The sequence below is a fragment of the Vicugna pacos genome, chromosome 2, assembly GCF_048564905.1.
Source record: "Vicugna pacos chromosome 2, VicPac4, whole genome shotgun sequence".
NCBI classification, from domain to species: Eukaryota; Metazoa; Chordata; class Mammalia; order Artiodactyla; family Camelidae; genus Vicugna; species Vicugna pacos.
Genome location: NC_132988.1, coordinates 80,243,241 through 80,261,477, shown reverse-complemented (window position 1 = coordinate 80,261,477; position 18,237 = coordinate 80,243,241). Strand labels below are relative to the sequence as shown.

At 36.1% G+C, this 18,237-nt stretch overlaps 1 protein-coding gene across 8 annotated transcripts in view; it reads left to right on the top strand.

The window, feature by feature from the left end:
- Nucleotides 1–18,237, top strand: part of MAPK10 (mitogen-activated protein kinase 10) — a 441,578-nt gene that overhangs the window by 127,142 nt on the left and 296,199 nt on the right. The window lies entirely within an intron of this gene.

Sequence of the window (18,237 nt, the reverse complement as noted above, 5' to 3'; positions counted from 1 at the left end):
GGTTGGAAACAGCATCTTAGGTCAGTTATTAAAATCTTCTTCCCTCCCCGAGCTGGGACTGGCTGCCTGGCAGCATCCATCTCTCTCTGACTCTCTCTGTCTCTGTCTCTTTCTTTCTCTCTGTCTCTCTCTTTGTCTCTGTCTCTGTCTCTGTCTCTCTCTCTCTCTGTCTTTCTCTCACTAGCTGCTTTTGTAAGATCTTCCTGCAGTAGGAGCAGGAGGAGGGAGGGAGGGAGAGAAAGGGGACAGGAGATTTTTTTAAAAAAAATTTTATTTTTTATTGCCATAGCATGGCTTCATGCTTTCTGAGTCTGGCAGACGTATCATGCTGGATCTTTCTCTCCTGGGTGCTTTGGAAGCTTCCCTGCGTCTTTTCTGACACAGGCAGTGATGCTCTGTTTTTCCTTCTGCAGCTTCCCTCTCAGCCTTGGTTTTCTGCTGATGTACTTTAGATAGACTCACTCTGTTGTCCTCTATCACTCTTCTAGGTGGTCCTCTTGCCAAGTTTAATTGGCTGCAGGCCACTTTTTTTTTTTTTTTTTTAGGTGGCCCACTTCTGCAATTCATCTACACCTTGAAATGTCTCAGCATATCTTTTGGCTTGACAGACTTGGGGTCTGGAGGCCAAGCCAAGGAAGCCACTTCTCCTTTTTCCTGCCAGAGCAGCCAAACGTGGGTTCATGCTTAATGGCTCTTTCAAGTGAAAATCACCCTCCGGTTCGCTTTGTGTGCCCAGCTACGGGGGTCACATACTATGCTCTCTGACTAGTATTGTTAAAACCCCTTTCATAAACGTGCAGTTAAGGACAAGCACCTCTCCATCCTTCTGAGTTCTCTTTGGTGATGATGGGGAGTGGACATACAGTCTCTCTAAGTAAATCCCTCTCTCAAATCTTTATTCTATTTCATCGACTTTAAGAGACCATCTATATTAGTTATCTGTTGCTGCATAACAAGTTATTCCCCCAATTAGCAGTTTCAAGCAACAGACATTTATTAACACACACAGTGTCTAAGGGTCAGGAAGCCTGGAGCAACATAAGGTGATTCTAGTTCAGGGTCTGTCTTGAGGTGATAGTGAAGGTGTCAGCCAGGCAGCAGTTACCTGACACTTTCTCTGGGGCTGGAAGATCTGCTTCTAAGATGGCTTACTCATGATTTTATTGTCAAGAGGCTTCAGTTCTTTGCTGGGTGTTAACAAAAAGCCTCAGTTCCTTGCCATGTGGAGTCTCCATAGAGTTGTTCATGACATAGCAGCTGACTTCCTCAAAGTCCAAAGTGAGCGATATGAGAGAGAGATACAAAGACAAAAACAACAGTGTCTTTTATAACCTAATCTTGGAACTGACATTCTGTCACTTTTGCTATATTTTATTGATTACATAGACAACCCTGGGACAGTGCGGGAGGGTTCTATCCAAGGCTCTGAATTCCAGGAGGTAGGGATCACTGGGAGCCATCTTGGATGCTGGCTACCACTGTCTATTGTAAATGCACCATTTATTTTATGGACCACTAAGAAAAAAAAAAGTCGAGCATTATGATATGAAATCAAATGTAAGGCATATGTAATTTCAGAAATGTTAAAAGGTAAAAGCAGTGAGTCTTAGAATTGATGACATGCAGAAAAATCTCTCTTATTGGTAAGGGTATTTTGAAGTCCTAAAATTGATTCCTGATTATTTTTATTGAAACTGCATCCTGGTCTACAATGTTGCTTTGGAATTTTTGTTGTATCTTGTGCACTTCAGTTGAAGCCACCAATTTATCCCATCCTCCTTCCGCCCACTCCACCTTTTTTCTTCAACCATTCTCATGCACTAATTTTCTGCTGAATGCCTTTTGGGAAAATTGTTCTAGTTTAAATGCTAGTTAGTCCTCTCTGCTTGTTTCTGTGGTTTAAATCCCTTTATTGTTAAATATTATCAGAGTGTCAGCATCATGCAGATTGAAGCAGGACACAGATAGTCTTTAAGTGGCTTTGTAATCTCATTTCACAGAGAGGATAAATTATAGGAAATACAATGAAAATATCTACTCAACTGGATGGCAGAGCAAACTTTTTGTTTTAAATAAGCAATTTGAAAAATTAGTTCAAATATTTAAATTACATCTTTGAGAGTCTGATGAACTATATAATTTTTAAAAAATTAAAAAAATTGAAGTATAGTTGATTTACAATATTGTATTAGTTTCTGGTGTATAGCATACTGATTCAGTTCTATGTATATATTCTTTTTCATATTTCTTTTTATTACAGGTTGCAACAAGCCATTGAATATAGTTCCCTGTGAATTATACAATTTTTAATGCAGCTTATTTAAAAATATTTACTTAGGTGAATTCAGGTTAATCATTGTTTCCATTTTAATATTATCCATCAATGTAATTTAAAACTACAGCAATGTTCAAACATATTTACATTGAGTATTTATAACTATTTTTCAGATTTTAGAATGATTTACAGAGGAGGGCATGTGCATAATTAAGAGCATGGACTCTGAAGTCAGGCAACACTAGGTGGAATATAGATTCTGTTAATTACTAGAGGTATAACTGAGCTCCTGTCAACTCCTTTGAGCTCCAACTGCATTTTCTGTAAAGTAAGAATGATGTTAGCTACTCTATTAAGAAGCAGTGAAGATTAAACAAAATAGTATATGTAAAGTCCTTGCCTATTGACTGGCACATAGTGGCCCCCAGCAAATGTAGTTATTCTATTATTTGCCAAGAGGCAAGGGAGAATTTTATGTGTTGTTCTGACTTCATGTCTGTCTGAGGTTTTAAGAGCATCTAAAGAGAAAGTGGGAATTTGGGTGTTAGGCAAAGTTCATATTCTGCCTGCACTTTTATTCTGAAAAAGACTTGAAAATCCAGCCTGCAGTGACTGACAAATTATTTTGAATACAAGTGCTTTAAACATCATAAAAAATTAGATGAAAAATTAGATGAAATTAATTTTCAAGACAAGGGAATCTAAATATATTATATTTAAAGAAAAGGGAAATTTTAGCATTATACTTGATAAATAATATATATGACAAACTTAACAGTATTATAATATTATATTATAATATATCATAAATAGGAATAATGAAACATACAAAATAATGAAAACATACAAAATAACCAACATTAATTTATTCCTTTAGGCTAAACAACAAGAGGCTAAAATACTGAAAAGGAAAGAAATACAGAGTTTTTTTTGAAACAAATATTTGAAATGCAGGAATTTTTAGCACGGTTTAGTTTAGACTGAGTCTAGAAAAAAATCATTTATTTGTGACATATATTTAAAATATAGCTCTGTGACATCACTGTGGAAAAAAATGAGTTCAAGAAGTGAAGGGAATCCATAGGTTAAGCAGACTGCTTAAGTCGTAAGGCTGGTTGGTTTTGAAGAAAGATCTTAGAAAAACTGAAATCTCCAACAGACAAAATAGGTACATTTTTAGTAGTCTAGTGAAAATACCAAAGTCTGAAATTTCTCTTTATTTGGAAACTAGAAAAATACTTCGAGTCATTTTGTATATTATATATATGTATACATATATATATTTTAAAACTTTTAAAAATTAGCTAAGACATGCAACTTCCAGTATTTCAAGATTAGAAATAATGTTGGAATGAATATTCATTTTGTTTTAAGCCTTCCACTGTATTATCTACTGTTAAACCAACAAGCAATGTTTTGGGAAATTAAATTCTATTAGGAAAAAGCGGGATTTTATCAGTCCTTGTTCTTGTTGACCTCTTTGCTGTTTCCTGCGCCTCTAAGTCTTGATTGTTGCTTTTCTTGTTTTTCACTATCTAAATGCTTTCTTGCCTCCGTCACTCCTCTATCTCCTTGCTGGTTATGCTTCTTCCTCCTGACTCTGAATGTGGACTTAGTCCTTGACACTGCTGTTTCCTCACAAGAGTCTTTCCTTAGAAGGCTCATTGAGAATCTCCTTAACCCTCTACCCTGGCTGTGACATTTTCCCCTGAGATTTATTTCTTCACCTCTATCTGCCAGCTGAACATATTTCTCACGGCCGGTTATGTTGGAGTCTCTGAAGTCAGCTTTAGCTATTCTCTTTCCACTGTCTCCAAATCAAATTAGTCACAATTCCTCTTTTCTGATTCATCGTCTCAGATTAGCAGGAGTCCAAAGCCCTGCTGGTTTTGTAAACATAAAGATAGGATGGGCTGGTGCAGGTGGTCAAGCATAATTCAATATTTGGCTTCCTGTGGTGAGGTCCAAACTGGGAGCAGGGAGCCAGCCTGATCAGAACTCCTTCCCAAAGTGCTGGACAGAGTATCAGAATCTAAGATGAGGCAAAGCAGTGGAAACAGGGGATATAAGACTTTAAGAAATGGGTCTGAAGTGGAGAGTGGGAAGTGAAGTCTGCTAGAATTCCACAAGCTGTCAGAATATCACCATGGGTATTTTTATAAAGCATCTTTAGCCTTATAAAGGGAAAGCTGTCTTAGAAGCACTTCCTTTTTATGAAGATTGTAACAGTCTCCCAGTTGGGTTGTGGAGCTCACAAGTCTTCAGTACGTCTTATATATTACTCTTAGATTTTGATCCTTGAAACGATCTCTTTTCCTATGTTTCTTCCTCCTTCAAAATTTTATTGACTTTCTTTTTCCCACAGACAAAATGCTTTGCCAGGCAACGGAAGCCTCCCAGATCTTTTACCCACTTCTTATATGGGGGTCCACATTCCAGGAAAACCGGGCTACTTAATACTCAGGCTATGCAATAAGTGATGTCCACACCATTCTCACACTCTTCCTATATTATTCCTGTCACAAAAAATAACATCCACAATTTTTTGATGAATGTGAGCCTCCAGATTTTCTTTTTTTTCTTTTTAAAAGTAGAGATAGAAACACTTTATTATTGAATAAGCATTAAACCAGAATGTGATGTGCATCACTGGCAATACTCTAAGACATTGCAAAATAGACAATGTATGTATGTGTGTAGCCAAGAAGATACAACCTGCTACATGCATGTTTTCATGATAAACAGTAAGTAAGTATCAAGAGGACTTGATAGCACCATTTGTCACACACAGTTCATCCCACCTTCACCGGATTATTGGGGTGACTATCGGTTAGCTTATGGGCTTCATCTAGAGGAAAAACTAACTTCCCATGTCTTTATGACATGAAGGAGTTTTGCCAACTGGAATGAGGTACCCACTGAGGTCAGTCTCCTACCCTTCCTTGGAAACTGGGAGAAGGAGGAGCTTCTGCCTTGATGTATACATTTCAGAAAGATGGCTCCCAGGTTCTTGAGAAAGACATTCATGGGTCAAACAACTGGGGGAAAAAAAAAGGCCACGTGACAAAAGGCCTGTCTGGTCTTCAGTGGGATATACATATTAAAGAGATGAGAGAAAGCACTTAGAAGTCTTCTAAAGTAAGTACTCTGAGAAAACAGAGGGGGAGAAATCTTTTTCCCTATTTTCAACAGGAAGAATGAAGCCTCTTTAAAAAATTGTGTTTGAGTTACGTGGAAATACAGCTTGAGTGTGTTTTCATAGCACAGAGCCACACAGCCCAAAACACATTGCCGGGTGTGCAACAATGACACTCCAGCACAACCTGGAGGCACACATGTGCAGACCAGGGGGCCCTGTGTGATGTATGTGTGAAACTGACACACTTCTGCATAGCCTGGGACACCTCACATACACCCTGGGGACCTAGTGTGACAGGTGCAGGATGCTGCCATCACGTCAGATATGACAGATGTGAGGTCTCCAGGTTTTCTAGGCCATGTTAAAAGCTGTCTATACCTTCTGTAATCTACCACCTAACTGCCACAATCATTAGTAAGGACATCCATCACTCCTACAAGAGCCACTGCCTACATTTGTTAATTTTTATTATATGCTAAGTTCTTTACATACACTAACTGGTTTAATCTTATGTAATCCTTATTTATTATTCCTTCTGAACATTTTTATCAATAGAGCGTAAGTAACCTATCCAGGCTCATTGTCCTGGTACAACCAAGTTCTGCCCGCCCTCACGCTTTCCTTTTATGACTTAATCCCTTTATCATCTAAATCCTGTGGTTGGTTGGTTGTTGACTGCAAACATGTATATATTCTGTGTACCTACCTGGATGTTTTGCTCATCATACAGAGAGGCCCTTGTCTAAAATTCTTTAGACAATCCTCAGAGCTTAAAGATAGTGTCACATGAGTGACAGATGCTTAATCATTATTTGTTGCTGTTTATGTCAATGCTCCAGTGTTTCTAGGATGAAAAGGCAATCAGAAAGTTGGCTATTTAAATTATCTTCTTCCATTTGTATTTTTTAATAGAAATATTTGTATGATAATAATGAGAAAAATTCTTACAATGTCACTAACCCAGCATGCTTTTTTCTCCCCCAGGTGCTTCTGTAGGTAACACACATTTTACCCTAAGCTATTTTGATTTCATTGTGATACTAATGTATATGTAAGTACTAAAAGGGGAAATATATACCATATTCATTTTAGTTTTATGTATTTCTGAAGTGAGGGTCCGGGAAAGGAGTTGATGTCTGCGGAAAAGAATGAAGCTAATGAGAAAATAAACGTCAGTTTTCAACCTTCACAAAGTACATTAGCAAATAACAACAAAGGCTGGGGAAAGAATTAAAATTCATTACAAAAAGTCTCTTATGCTTTTCTTAATGTATTTCTCTTCCTAATATAATTCCTGTTTGCTAAGATTTTCCAATTTTCATCTTAACAGGCTGTTCTCATTTTGATAACACTCCCAGTTGAGTTTCATATAACCTCCCGTGCATCATATACCTTTAAAACTTTTCACCTTTTTGTTTATATGCCTGCCAGTTTGTTTTGAAATTTACTGTAGTGAGTGTTAAAAGTATCTTACCTTAAAGTACACTAAAGATAATTATGTACTTATTGGTTTACTGAGAATGCCAATAGTATTAATATGAGCAATGTTTAAAAATTTGTCATATGTACTTTGCAAAAGAGAAATAAGCTATTTTGATTTTCTGTGCTATTCTCATAGGTACATTAGGAACCAGATAGGTAGCCATTTTTTCTTTTTCTTTTTGTTTTTTTAAATTGAAGTATAGCCAGTAATGTGTCAATTTCTGGTGTACAGCATAATGTTTTAGTCATACATATACATACATATATGTGTTTTTATATTTTTTCATTATAGGTTACTGCAGGATATTGAATATAGTTCCCTGTGCTATACGGAAGAAATTTGTTTTTTTTTAAATCTATTTTACATACAGTAGTTAGTATTTGCAAATCTCGAACTCCCAGTTTATCCTTTCCCACCACCTCTTCCCTGGTAACCGTAAGTTTGTTTACTACGTTTGTGAGTCTGTTTCTGTTTGTAGATTAAGTTCATTAGTGTCTTCTTTTCTTCTTTTTTAAAATTTCGATATTTAGGTCCTTGGTAAGTAATGGAGTGAAGGGACAAGAAAGATATCTCTGCCCTAAAGCAAGTAAAAGACTAGCTGATGCTGTGTGTAAAGTACCCGGCACAGAATATGACAAAGGACGATGACACTGACTGTTGCAGCTGTTGTGGTTGTCCTTAACAGTGGCTCTGGCAGTTAAGTGATTGGCAAAATTGAATATCTTGTAAAAGATTGAACAATTGAAGTATTTAGAAGAGTTTCTTTCCCACCTATGCGTTCATATTTAACATTAGAGGATTAGTCCCATGTGTTAGACATTGCCCTTTATTTTTATCTTCTTTAAAAATGCAAGTACTCATGGAGTGTAATAGCTTCAGTGAGGTACCTTGTCAACCGAAAAAAAAATGCAGGAGTCTATTTGATGTCTCAAGAATTGCGCTTCGAGAGGCATGGACTTGGGTAACCTTGAAGGAGGTTTCCGGGGAAGAAAACGAGTCAGGGATTTGTAAGGACAAAAAGCCGCAGGTTGTTAAAAGTTGCCTGGGAAGAACTGTGACTGACTCTGATGTAAGTAAGAAAATTTTTGTCCTTAAAGAATCATGACTTGTTTTAGGGTAGGGCCTGATAAGTAGATGACTATCAGGAGTCGTTTTAGGGTCCGCTAAGTATCGTGAGTTTCTGGCAGATATTCTGGGTGCCTTCATTAAGACAATACGTGGTCAAAGGTTGGGTTCCATCCAGGCTGAGATGTGCACAAGTCACACTTCCATAGTGGCCTCCCAATGTTACTGAACCAAACTTGGGTCCGCTCACCCACAGGCAGTAAAACCAATCTGCTGACACTGGGTTGTGGTGAAGGAAAGTGCAGCGTTTATTGTAAAGGGGCCAATACAAGGAAGACATGTGGCTTGTGCTCTAAAACCCCGAACTCTCTGAAGGGTTTCAGTAAAGCGTTTTTAAAGGCCTGGTGAAGGGGTGGGAGCTGCAGGGTCTGTGATCCCCTCATGCACAATTCTCTGATTGGTTGATGTTGGGGTAACAGGGTGGTGTCACGGGACTAACATTATCAATTCTTAGGCTCCAGGATGTGCTCATGGTCATCAAGTAGTTCTTGTCTTCATTTGGTAGGTGGTTTTCACGTCTGTAAAACAACTCAGCACATGTGCATCAAATACTGTTATCTAGGTACTCTGGAAAGGAGCTAAACCAGAGGATATGGGGAAGGGTCTGTCCTGGGAGGACCCCATAGGGTCCTGCTCAGTTATACTGGCTCCATCTTAGAGAGCTCTTTTAGCAATACTGATTCCATTTTGATTTTCCTTTCACACCTAACACTTCATTCATTGAGCTAACATTCACAAAACACCTGTGTGTTGCATGGCACCTGTGAACAGGACAGATAAGGCTCTTGCCCTTGAGGGCTGACATTCTAGTGTCAGAACAAGATGACCAATAAATACACAACATAAACACTCAAAATAGTTAACTGATGAGGCGCTAAGGGACATAAGTGAGGTGCTGGGATAGATAATTCAGTGGAGCAGGGGGTGGGGAGGACTACTTTAGGCAGGGAAGTTCCTCGCTGAGGAATTGGGAAATCATGTGAAAGGCTGGAAGTGGGCCAGAGAAGAGAGGGTGAGGCCGGAGCACAGGGAGGCACCGGGGAAGGTGATCATGATGGGGCGGAGACGGGGCAAAGCTGATCCTGGGGACTTGTACGTTACAGTAAGGAATTCAGGCTTCATTCTAAGGGCAATGGGAGCCCAGTAACAGGATTTTGTCAGAAGACTGGCGCAGTTGTCACTTATTTTCCAAAGCTCACTCTAGTTGTGAGACAGGGGATATTTGCAGCCAGTCATGGTGGGCTGAGATCTGCCCGCGGGCCTTCTGCTCCAGCGCCCAGGCTCCTTCCTGAGCTGTATTCCATTTCCTTGCCTGGATGTTTCACGTTCCTCTTGCCTGGAGCAGCCTCCTTCTTCCCGTTCTCTAGCTGGCAAACTCCCATTTGCCTTTTTAGATACAAGCTCAAATGTAACCTCCTTTATGAATAGGATGACCGAATAATTATCATCTCCATGAAGCATTTTGAGGGACATTATTAAAAATGATCCTAGGAAAACATGAGTAAAACAGACTGTCCCAGTTAAAACAGGGATGTGTGTCTCCTATGCCCCCTTGTTGGTTATACTTAATGTCTTCATATTCTGTGCTATTTTTCCTCCTCCTGGATACAAGATGCTCAATGGTTAAGGCATGGACCCTGAAGTCATGCCACTAGAATTCAAATCTCAACTCTGTCCCCTATTTATTTTGAGCTGTGTGACTTTGGTCAAGTCACACAAACTCTCCAGGCTTCAGTGTCTTCACTTGTGTAATGTGGGTAATGATGGTATTTCCTTAACGATTATTTTATTGTGGAGAAAAAAATTAAATAATACATGCAGAATACTTAGCATTAAATTCATTAAATATTAACTAATACTGTTTTTTTCGAATAGGCCTACAATTATGTTTATAGTTCTCTCTCTCCTAATAGACTCTGAACTCCTTAGAGCAGAGACCATGTATTATTATTTACCTTTGTATTCTTAGTTTACAGCCCAATGCCTCGTATACAAAGAATTTTTTTTTTAAAAAAATGGCTGAAAATGCAGAAAAGATGAAAGGAGACTTAGAGACTTTTGTTTTTCACTCTCCCCACTCCACTTTTGACATTTGAAAGAAGAAAGTTAAGTATATTTCTCAAGTCACAGAGAAAAAGAATCAGAATCTAGTTCTCTTAGTTGCCTGGCTATTATGTCCGATTTGATCATGGTGAGAATGAACAGATACCTATATACCATCAGGGAAATACTGAAGTAATTGGAAGAGTCCCTCAAAATCTGAAACAAGTAGAAATTTTTATTCAGTTACTACTCAGGAACAGTAGTATTTTTATTTATTTATTTTTATATGTTTATTTAAATAATTTAAAAAAATGTTTTTTGATGTTAATGGAGGTACTGGGACTTGAACCCAGCATCTCCTGCATGCTAGGCACAAGCTCTACCACTGAGCTATACCCCCAACACACACATGACATTTTTTTTTAATTGAAGTACAGTCAATTACAATGTGTTGATTTCTGGTATACAGCACAACTTCCCAGTCATGCATATACATATATATATATATTAGTTTTTATATTTTTTTCATTAAAGTTTATTATAAGATATTGAACATAGTTCCCTGTGCTATACGGAAGAAACTTTTTAAAATCTATTTTTATATATACTGGCTAACAAACGCCAAAATTTATCCCTTCCCACCCCCTTTCCCCAGTAACCATAAGATTATAAGATTATTTACTATGTCTGCAAGTCTGTTTCTGTTTTGTAGATGAGTTCATAATGTCCTTTGTTTTCTTTTCTGTTTTTTTTTTTTAGATCCCACATATGAGTGATATCATATGGTATTTTTCTTTCTCTTTCTGGCTTACTTCACTTAGAATGATCTCTAGGTCCATCCATGTCGCTGCAAATGACATTATTTTATTCTTTTTAATGGCTGAATAGTATTCCATTGTATAAATATACTACAACTTCTTTATCCAATCATTTGTCAATCGACATTTAGGTTGTTTCCATGTCTTGGCTATTGTATGTAGGAGCACTAAATTTTTAGATAAAATTGAATAGTGCCTTTTTTTTTGCTTATAAACTTATACTTTTAATCAAACACAAAAGTGAAAATTAAAATAAAGCTTATTATCTCAAGAATTGTTCATAATATAATGATGATTGGAATAGGCCAAGATAAAAAAGTCAGAAAGGCTTATCTTGTTATACATTTCTCTTTAAACCTGATCAATTTAAAATGTTTTGAGAAGAATTAACTATTTATTGCTATTAAACACAAGGAAATAAATGTAGTTAGTTATGGTAACTACCCCCTAGTCCAGAACAATACAAGTCAGTTAGTTCTCTAATATTATTATTAGTCAGCATACCAAGAAGCACGGAAACAGAAAAAGGCAACAGAACTTGGCAAAATGACCCAGAAGATGGGAATGCCTATTGCACCTTAAATTAATCAGATGGACACAGTGCACCTTAAATTAATCAAATGCACACACACGCATGTACACATGTGTACAGACTAGATAACTTCATCCAAAAGTAGACTTTGTATACGTAATACTGGATTATTTTACTTTATTTTTTTGATTTTGTCATTTAAATTTATTTCTGTATACAGTGTGGTTTCCAAAGAAACCAGGTTAGAAATCAAAATAAAGTTCAAGTGAGTATCTATTTTTAAACAGAAGGATTTGGACCATATGTTGAGTAATTTGATACTAAGAATGATCTAAGGTATATTAAATTTACAGGAGAAATGAAGGTTGATTTAACACTGGACTATTTTAGACAGTTATCTTAATTTAGTTTTTCATGAGTCCTTTAGGGTACCATCATTCCCAGGATTTGTGGATTAATGATGGGACCATCAGCAGAAGTACTTGTAGTTAATATGCAAGAATTTTAATAACAGGAGAACTAGTTCCTTGACAACCCCAAACAATTGTTTAATTTTACATATGGTTCCTTTCTGAGTAAGTTGTTGTTTGATATTGTGTTCCAATACATAGAAAAATGAAATGAGAGTTGGCCTTACAAATAAGTGAGCAAGTGACAGCACTGCACAGATATTTGTTGCTCACATCTACCTCATTCCCTCTCAAGTGCATTGCAGTCCCTTACCAAACATTTATGGTATATTTATTGTATTCCCCTTTAGGACTCATATCCCTTGGTAGCTTCTAGCCTCCTTAGGGGAAGGAACCAGGTCTTATTCTTTGTTTACCCTAGTGATTGGTGCAGAACTTGGCACATATTTACTGAAATTAAGAGTATCTGTGATGAAATGAGTGAGTGAGTACAATTCCATGGAGAGCATCATGTTAGGAGATACAGGAGCCACACTGATGACTAAGCTATAGTTCGAAGTTCTCCCTTGGGTCCTTACATCTTTATTTTCAAGGCTTTCTGTAAAAATTCAGTGATAATTTATTATCACAGATATTAGCTGATGCCACTGAGCAAGACAGATTACTAAGAAAAGGTATAAGAAGAAATAAATAGAAAATAGAACACAGGTGATTTGAAGCTTTATGAATTTTTCACTAATCTCAGTGAATATTTGCTTATAAAACATTATTTCATTTCCATTAAAATCACTCATCAAAACTGATGAGTTTGAAATTCAGATCAGGTATATTAAAAATACTAAGTGATTATGAAAGGAATTCAATATTACTACTTATGAATACATTACATTTTATGGAAATACTATGGAGATAAGTATGGAGGTTCATTAGAAAACTAAAAATAGAATTACCATCTGATCTAGCAGTCCCACTCCTGGGCATATATTCAGAGAGAACTCTAATTAAAAAAGATACATGCACACCAATGTTCATAGCAGCACTATTTACAATAGCCAAGACATGGAAGCAACCTAAATGTCCATCGACAGATGAATGGATAAAGAAGTTGTGGTACATATATATATGTGTATGTGTATATATATGTGTATGGTATATATTTGTGTATGTGTAATATGTGTAATATTCACATATATATGATTACATATGTGTAATATTCACATATATATGAATATTACTCAGCCATAGAAAGAATGATATAATGCCACTTGCAGCAACATGGATGGACCTAGAGATTATCATATTAAGTAAAGTAAGTCAGACAGAGAAAGGCAAATATCATACAATATCATTTATATGTGGAATCTAAAATATGATACAAATGAACTTATTTACAAAGCAGAAATAGACTCACAGACATAGAAAATAAACTTATGGTTACCAAAGGGGAAATGGGAAAGAGGGATAAATTGGGAGTTTGGGATTAATGTATACACACTACTACATATAAAACGGATAAGCAACAAGGACTTACTGTATAGCACAGGGAACTATATTCAATATCTTGTAATAACCTATAATGGAAACGAGTCTGAAAAAGAATACATATATGTATAACTGAATTACTTTGCTGTACACCTGAAACCAACACAACTTTGTAAATTAACTATACTTCAATTAAAAAAAAGCATACAATAAAACTGAAAAGGAATTTTGTGGAAATGAGTTGATTTAAAATGTGATCTCCAATATGGTGATATAGTCTGTTTGATTTGAGTCCTATGGAATATAGATAAGATCATGTTGTATGACAACTTGTTGTATGTGTGATTTTTGTGTTTGTAAATGTATGTGCGGTAGAGATCAGTTGTTAAACATGTATACCTAGTAGTATTTTTATGATGTATTTAATTTGCAGAATTGATGTTTTAATTATTTAAAAACCGTCAAAGGGAGAAGGAAAGCAAAACCTGTAAAACTGATAAAAACACACAGAAATCTGATAAAGAAATGATTTTTCATTTAGAAAATGACACATTTTATAGTCAGGGCTATACTTCAAAGCCAGCAAAAGAGATATATTTTTAAATTTGTGAAAACTTCTTAGATGTAGGTACTTGCGAATGTTCTACCATTGCTGTTTTGTGATAAATAGGATTAATTGATCTAGCCTTTAGAAAAGATTGTTAAAAACAAAAGGAGGAGTATTTTATACTAAAATATTTTCAGTAGTCTGCAGTTGCTAATTTTAGTTTATATTTTATTAGGTCTTCTTGGTGAGTTTCAAGTTACTGCTTTGGTGCATTTCATAACAAATGATTTTGCCCTAAGTCTTTAGTAATCTGTTACTTTAGTTATTCTCTCTCTAATTGATGTGTGAAAGTAGAACACTTTCTATGACATTACATAAAAGTATACACATTTTTAAAAAATGTAGGGTTTGAAGAGAAAACACACTTTAGATGGTGATTTAGAAATGGCAAACGCCACACGTTGGGAAAATAACTCCAGATTAAAAAAAGTCGTTTTTACTCTTAGCTAAACACTCTCAATTTACTGTTAAATCAAGTATTCAACAGGTGTTTATTGACTACTGTGTGCCTTTAATGTTCATACTATTAATCATAACCTCCAATAACATTTATTGAGTGTGTAAATTACTGTACTAAATGGAGTTAGTAGTTTGAAATGATTAATAGTCTGTTTATGTGCAGTTGAGCCAGGCTCTGCTGTGTGTTGTCTGGGGCTTGACAGTGCACTGAGGTAAGCTGCAGTGTTCAGAGAAAAAGGTTAGTTCAAGGTCATCTGAAGCAAGGAAGTAGCTTTGGAATGAAGAAAAATTTCTACATCTTAAGGCAAATTTTGAGAAAGATTATCTTATGAATTTTTCTCTAATTCTTCACTCTACTTCTCATATGCCTACTATGTACCGTATGTACATATGCAATGTACTATATGGGTAAAAAGATTAGTAAAACAGCATTTTTTAAATTATACAGTTTAAAAATCATGCTTGTTTTAAGGTTATTACAAAATACTGGCTATATTTCCCTGTACAATATACCCCTATTTTAAAATCTATTTTATACAAGTATTTTGTATCTCTTAATCCCATAACTTTATCTTGCATCTCTCCCTTCCACCTCCCCACTAGTAACTATTAGTTTGTTCTCTATACCTGTGAGTCTGCTTTTGTTTTGTTATATATTATTTGTTTTATTTTTTAGATTCCACATATAAGTGATAACAGTGTATTTATATTTCTCTCTCTGACTTATTTCACTAAACTCAGTACCCTCTGGTTCTGTCTATGTTGCTGCAAATGGCAGAATTTCATTCTTTTTATGGCTGAGTAATAGTCCATTGTAAGACATTTTGACAGGTGTGAGGTAGTATCTCTCTTTTTTTGCATTCTCTTTTTTTTTGAAGTATAGTCAGTTTATAATGTTGTGTTATTTCTGGTGTGCAGTATAATGTTTCAGTCATACATATACATACATATATTCATTTTCAGTTTTTTTCATTATAGGTTCATTGTGGTTTTGATTTGCACTTTTTTGATGATTAGTGACACTGAACAGTTTTTCATGTGCCTATTGGCCATCTGTATATCTTCTTTGGAAAAATATTCTGGCCATCTGCCCATTTTTAAACTTCTTCTAAACTGAGTATTTTATTTATTTCATTAGTTTTATTTTCATAGAAATACATAATTTACTGCATCTAGTGTTATGTACCCTCTGTCAAGTAACTATGGCTGAAGAAACCTATCAAATAACCAGAAAGATAGACCCAGTTCACATGAAAATACACCCTCTAGGTATTTTTGTATCTTGTGAAGCTTCATGGGGACACACAGCACTTTTTTCTAAGAATAGCCATAAGTTTGGCTGAGTGACTTAAACATTTTACCTTTTTGCTCCTGAGAACAGTCATGCAAAGAAGGGATGGCTGGGTGGGACAGATAACACCGTTTATAGACATGGATGAGAAAAAAGAAAACTTTTTAATATCTTTTGGTTTCTTCATTTACCTAAATTCTTTCCAGCCATAGGCACTGGTTATTTTGCTCAAATGATTGTAGGTTTGCTTTCTTAACTATTTCTTATATTTTATCAGTTAAAAGGTATTACACAGATGTGAGTTATTGAGGTGTGTGGAAGAAGATGGTGATTATGATGAATGCTATCATTTTCCTTCCAGGCACTGGGCTAAGGACCATTAACTCATTCCATTCTCACAACACGTTTATGAATAGAGATTCTATTATTTGCTTGTTACAGGTGAGGAAACTGACACTTGGCTTAAAGTCACACAGCTAATAATCTACCAAGAACTGTAATACTAGGACTAAGTAAATGAGCATGATTAGGTCTGTAAAAAAAATTAGATGCCCACACATTCTGTGGTTCTAAGATTTGTTAGGATGGTAAACATCTATAGTATATTTTAAAAGCTACCTTTAATTTGCTGAAATAATTGTGTGTAGGTTTCCTACACTGAAAATTGAGGACAGTTCTATGTGTGCTGTGTCAATATGCAGATTTTCATTTGGTTCCTTTAAGGCTGGAAAGAATTCTGGAAGTTTGAATTTTCAAAATCAAATTATGTTGGCACCTCTTTGGACTAAAGTCAAATATTTAATTAAAAGGATAAAATGTAGATATTAATGTTCAGAACAACATAGCCACCTTTGCCTTTAATTGTTATTTGAAGTGGACAGCCAGTTGTTCCATGTCACACTTATACAATATTGAACAGCCAGTTCTTTTAACCCCATAAAATAGTCCATGGTTGTATAAAAATTATATGAAATACGGTCTTACCTGTCATGATTATTGAACTCATAATTGGTTAAGCCAGACTCAGGAACCAGGAGCGCCAGCTAGATTGACCCAGAGGAGAACGATCCAAGCAGAATGTGGTGCTCAGTGTTTCAACACCATGGTAGCAGGTAATAAGAGACTGAGCACAGCTGCTACTAGTGCTAACATTTACTGAGTGTTCATCATATGCCAGGGCACTTTTTAAAGTTTTAAGCACTTTAAAATACTAAACCATTCAATCGTCATACAAGTTAGGTCTGTTATTACCCCCATTTTACAAACGAAGAAACGAAATCTCAAAAATGTTGAATAATTTGTTTAAGGCCACACAGTAACTGGTGACACTGGCAATTGACTCCAGGTAGTCTGGCTTCAGAATAAGCATGGGAAGTTTGTAATGAAGTATTGTGTAGCTGGTACGAAATGCAGTGACTCCTACAGTCAGTCAGAAGTGAGGACAATACAGAAATCCAAGGAGGCCTTGGGAAACATAGGTTTTTAGTTAAGTGTTGAAGTTTAGAAGCAGGCTGTAGTTTTGGAGAGGATTGACAAGGCTAAACCAAAGCCCCATATTCATGTTTCCTATGATTTCTATTTCCTCTTCTTCTTTAGGTGAGTGCTGCCATGGGGAGTGATAGTGCAGATTTTCCCTGTATTGAGTGACTTTGTTTACATAGTGGCAATAAGACCCATAGCACGGAGTGTGGGTCTCTCCCAATGGGGAGATGTTAAAAGTGCCTAAAAGCAGTAGCCAGTTCTCTGCTGCTCTGAGAAAATTCCTGGTTTCAAATTATATTAGAGTTAGCTAGATAAATTTAGAAACTTATTAAGGCAAAATGACAACAGATGAGACAAGATTAGGGCCAGAAAAACGTGTAAGGGGTTCAGGATTTGGGGTCATCCTTGCATGTAAGGCACTTTGTACGAATTAGAAAAAGTCACTCCTCCTTCCCAGAGCTAGTCTGATGAGTGGACTGTAAGAGGGGTTTCACCTCCACCTGCCCACTGGCCGGGGTCCCAGCTCTTTGAGGTCCTTTAGTTAACTTTGAATTAAAAATTGTTTCCTTGAATAGATTTAATGTAATCCCTATCAAAATTTCAATGGCATTTTCACAGAAATACAAAAAACAATTCTAAAATTTGTATGGAGCCACAGAAGACCCCAGATAGCCAAGGCAATCCTGAGAAAGAATAACAAAGCTGGAGATATCATACTTATGATTTGAAACTGTATTAGCAAAGTAATCAAAACATTATAGTAATGGCATAAAAGTAGACACATAGACCAATGAAACAATCAAGAGAAATAAACCTTTGAATCTATGGTCAACTAATATTTGACAAAGGAGCCAAGAGTATTCAATAGGGAAAATACTCAATAAAAAGTGCTGAGAAAACTGAAACTGGATAATCACATGCAGAAGAATGAAATTGGACCCTTATCTTACACTGCTAACAAAAATGAACTCAAAATGGTTAACAACTTAAATATAAGACCCGAAACTGCAAAATGCCTAGAAGAAAACATAGGAAAAATCTCCTTGACATTGGTCTTGTCAATGTTTTTTTTTTTTTTTTGATATGACACT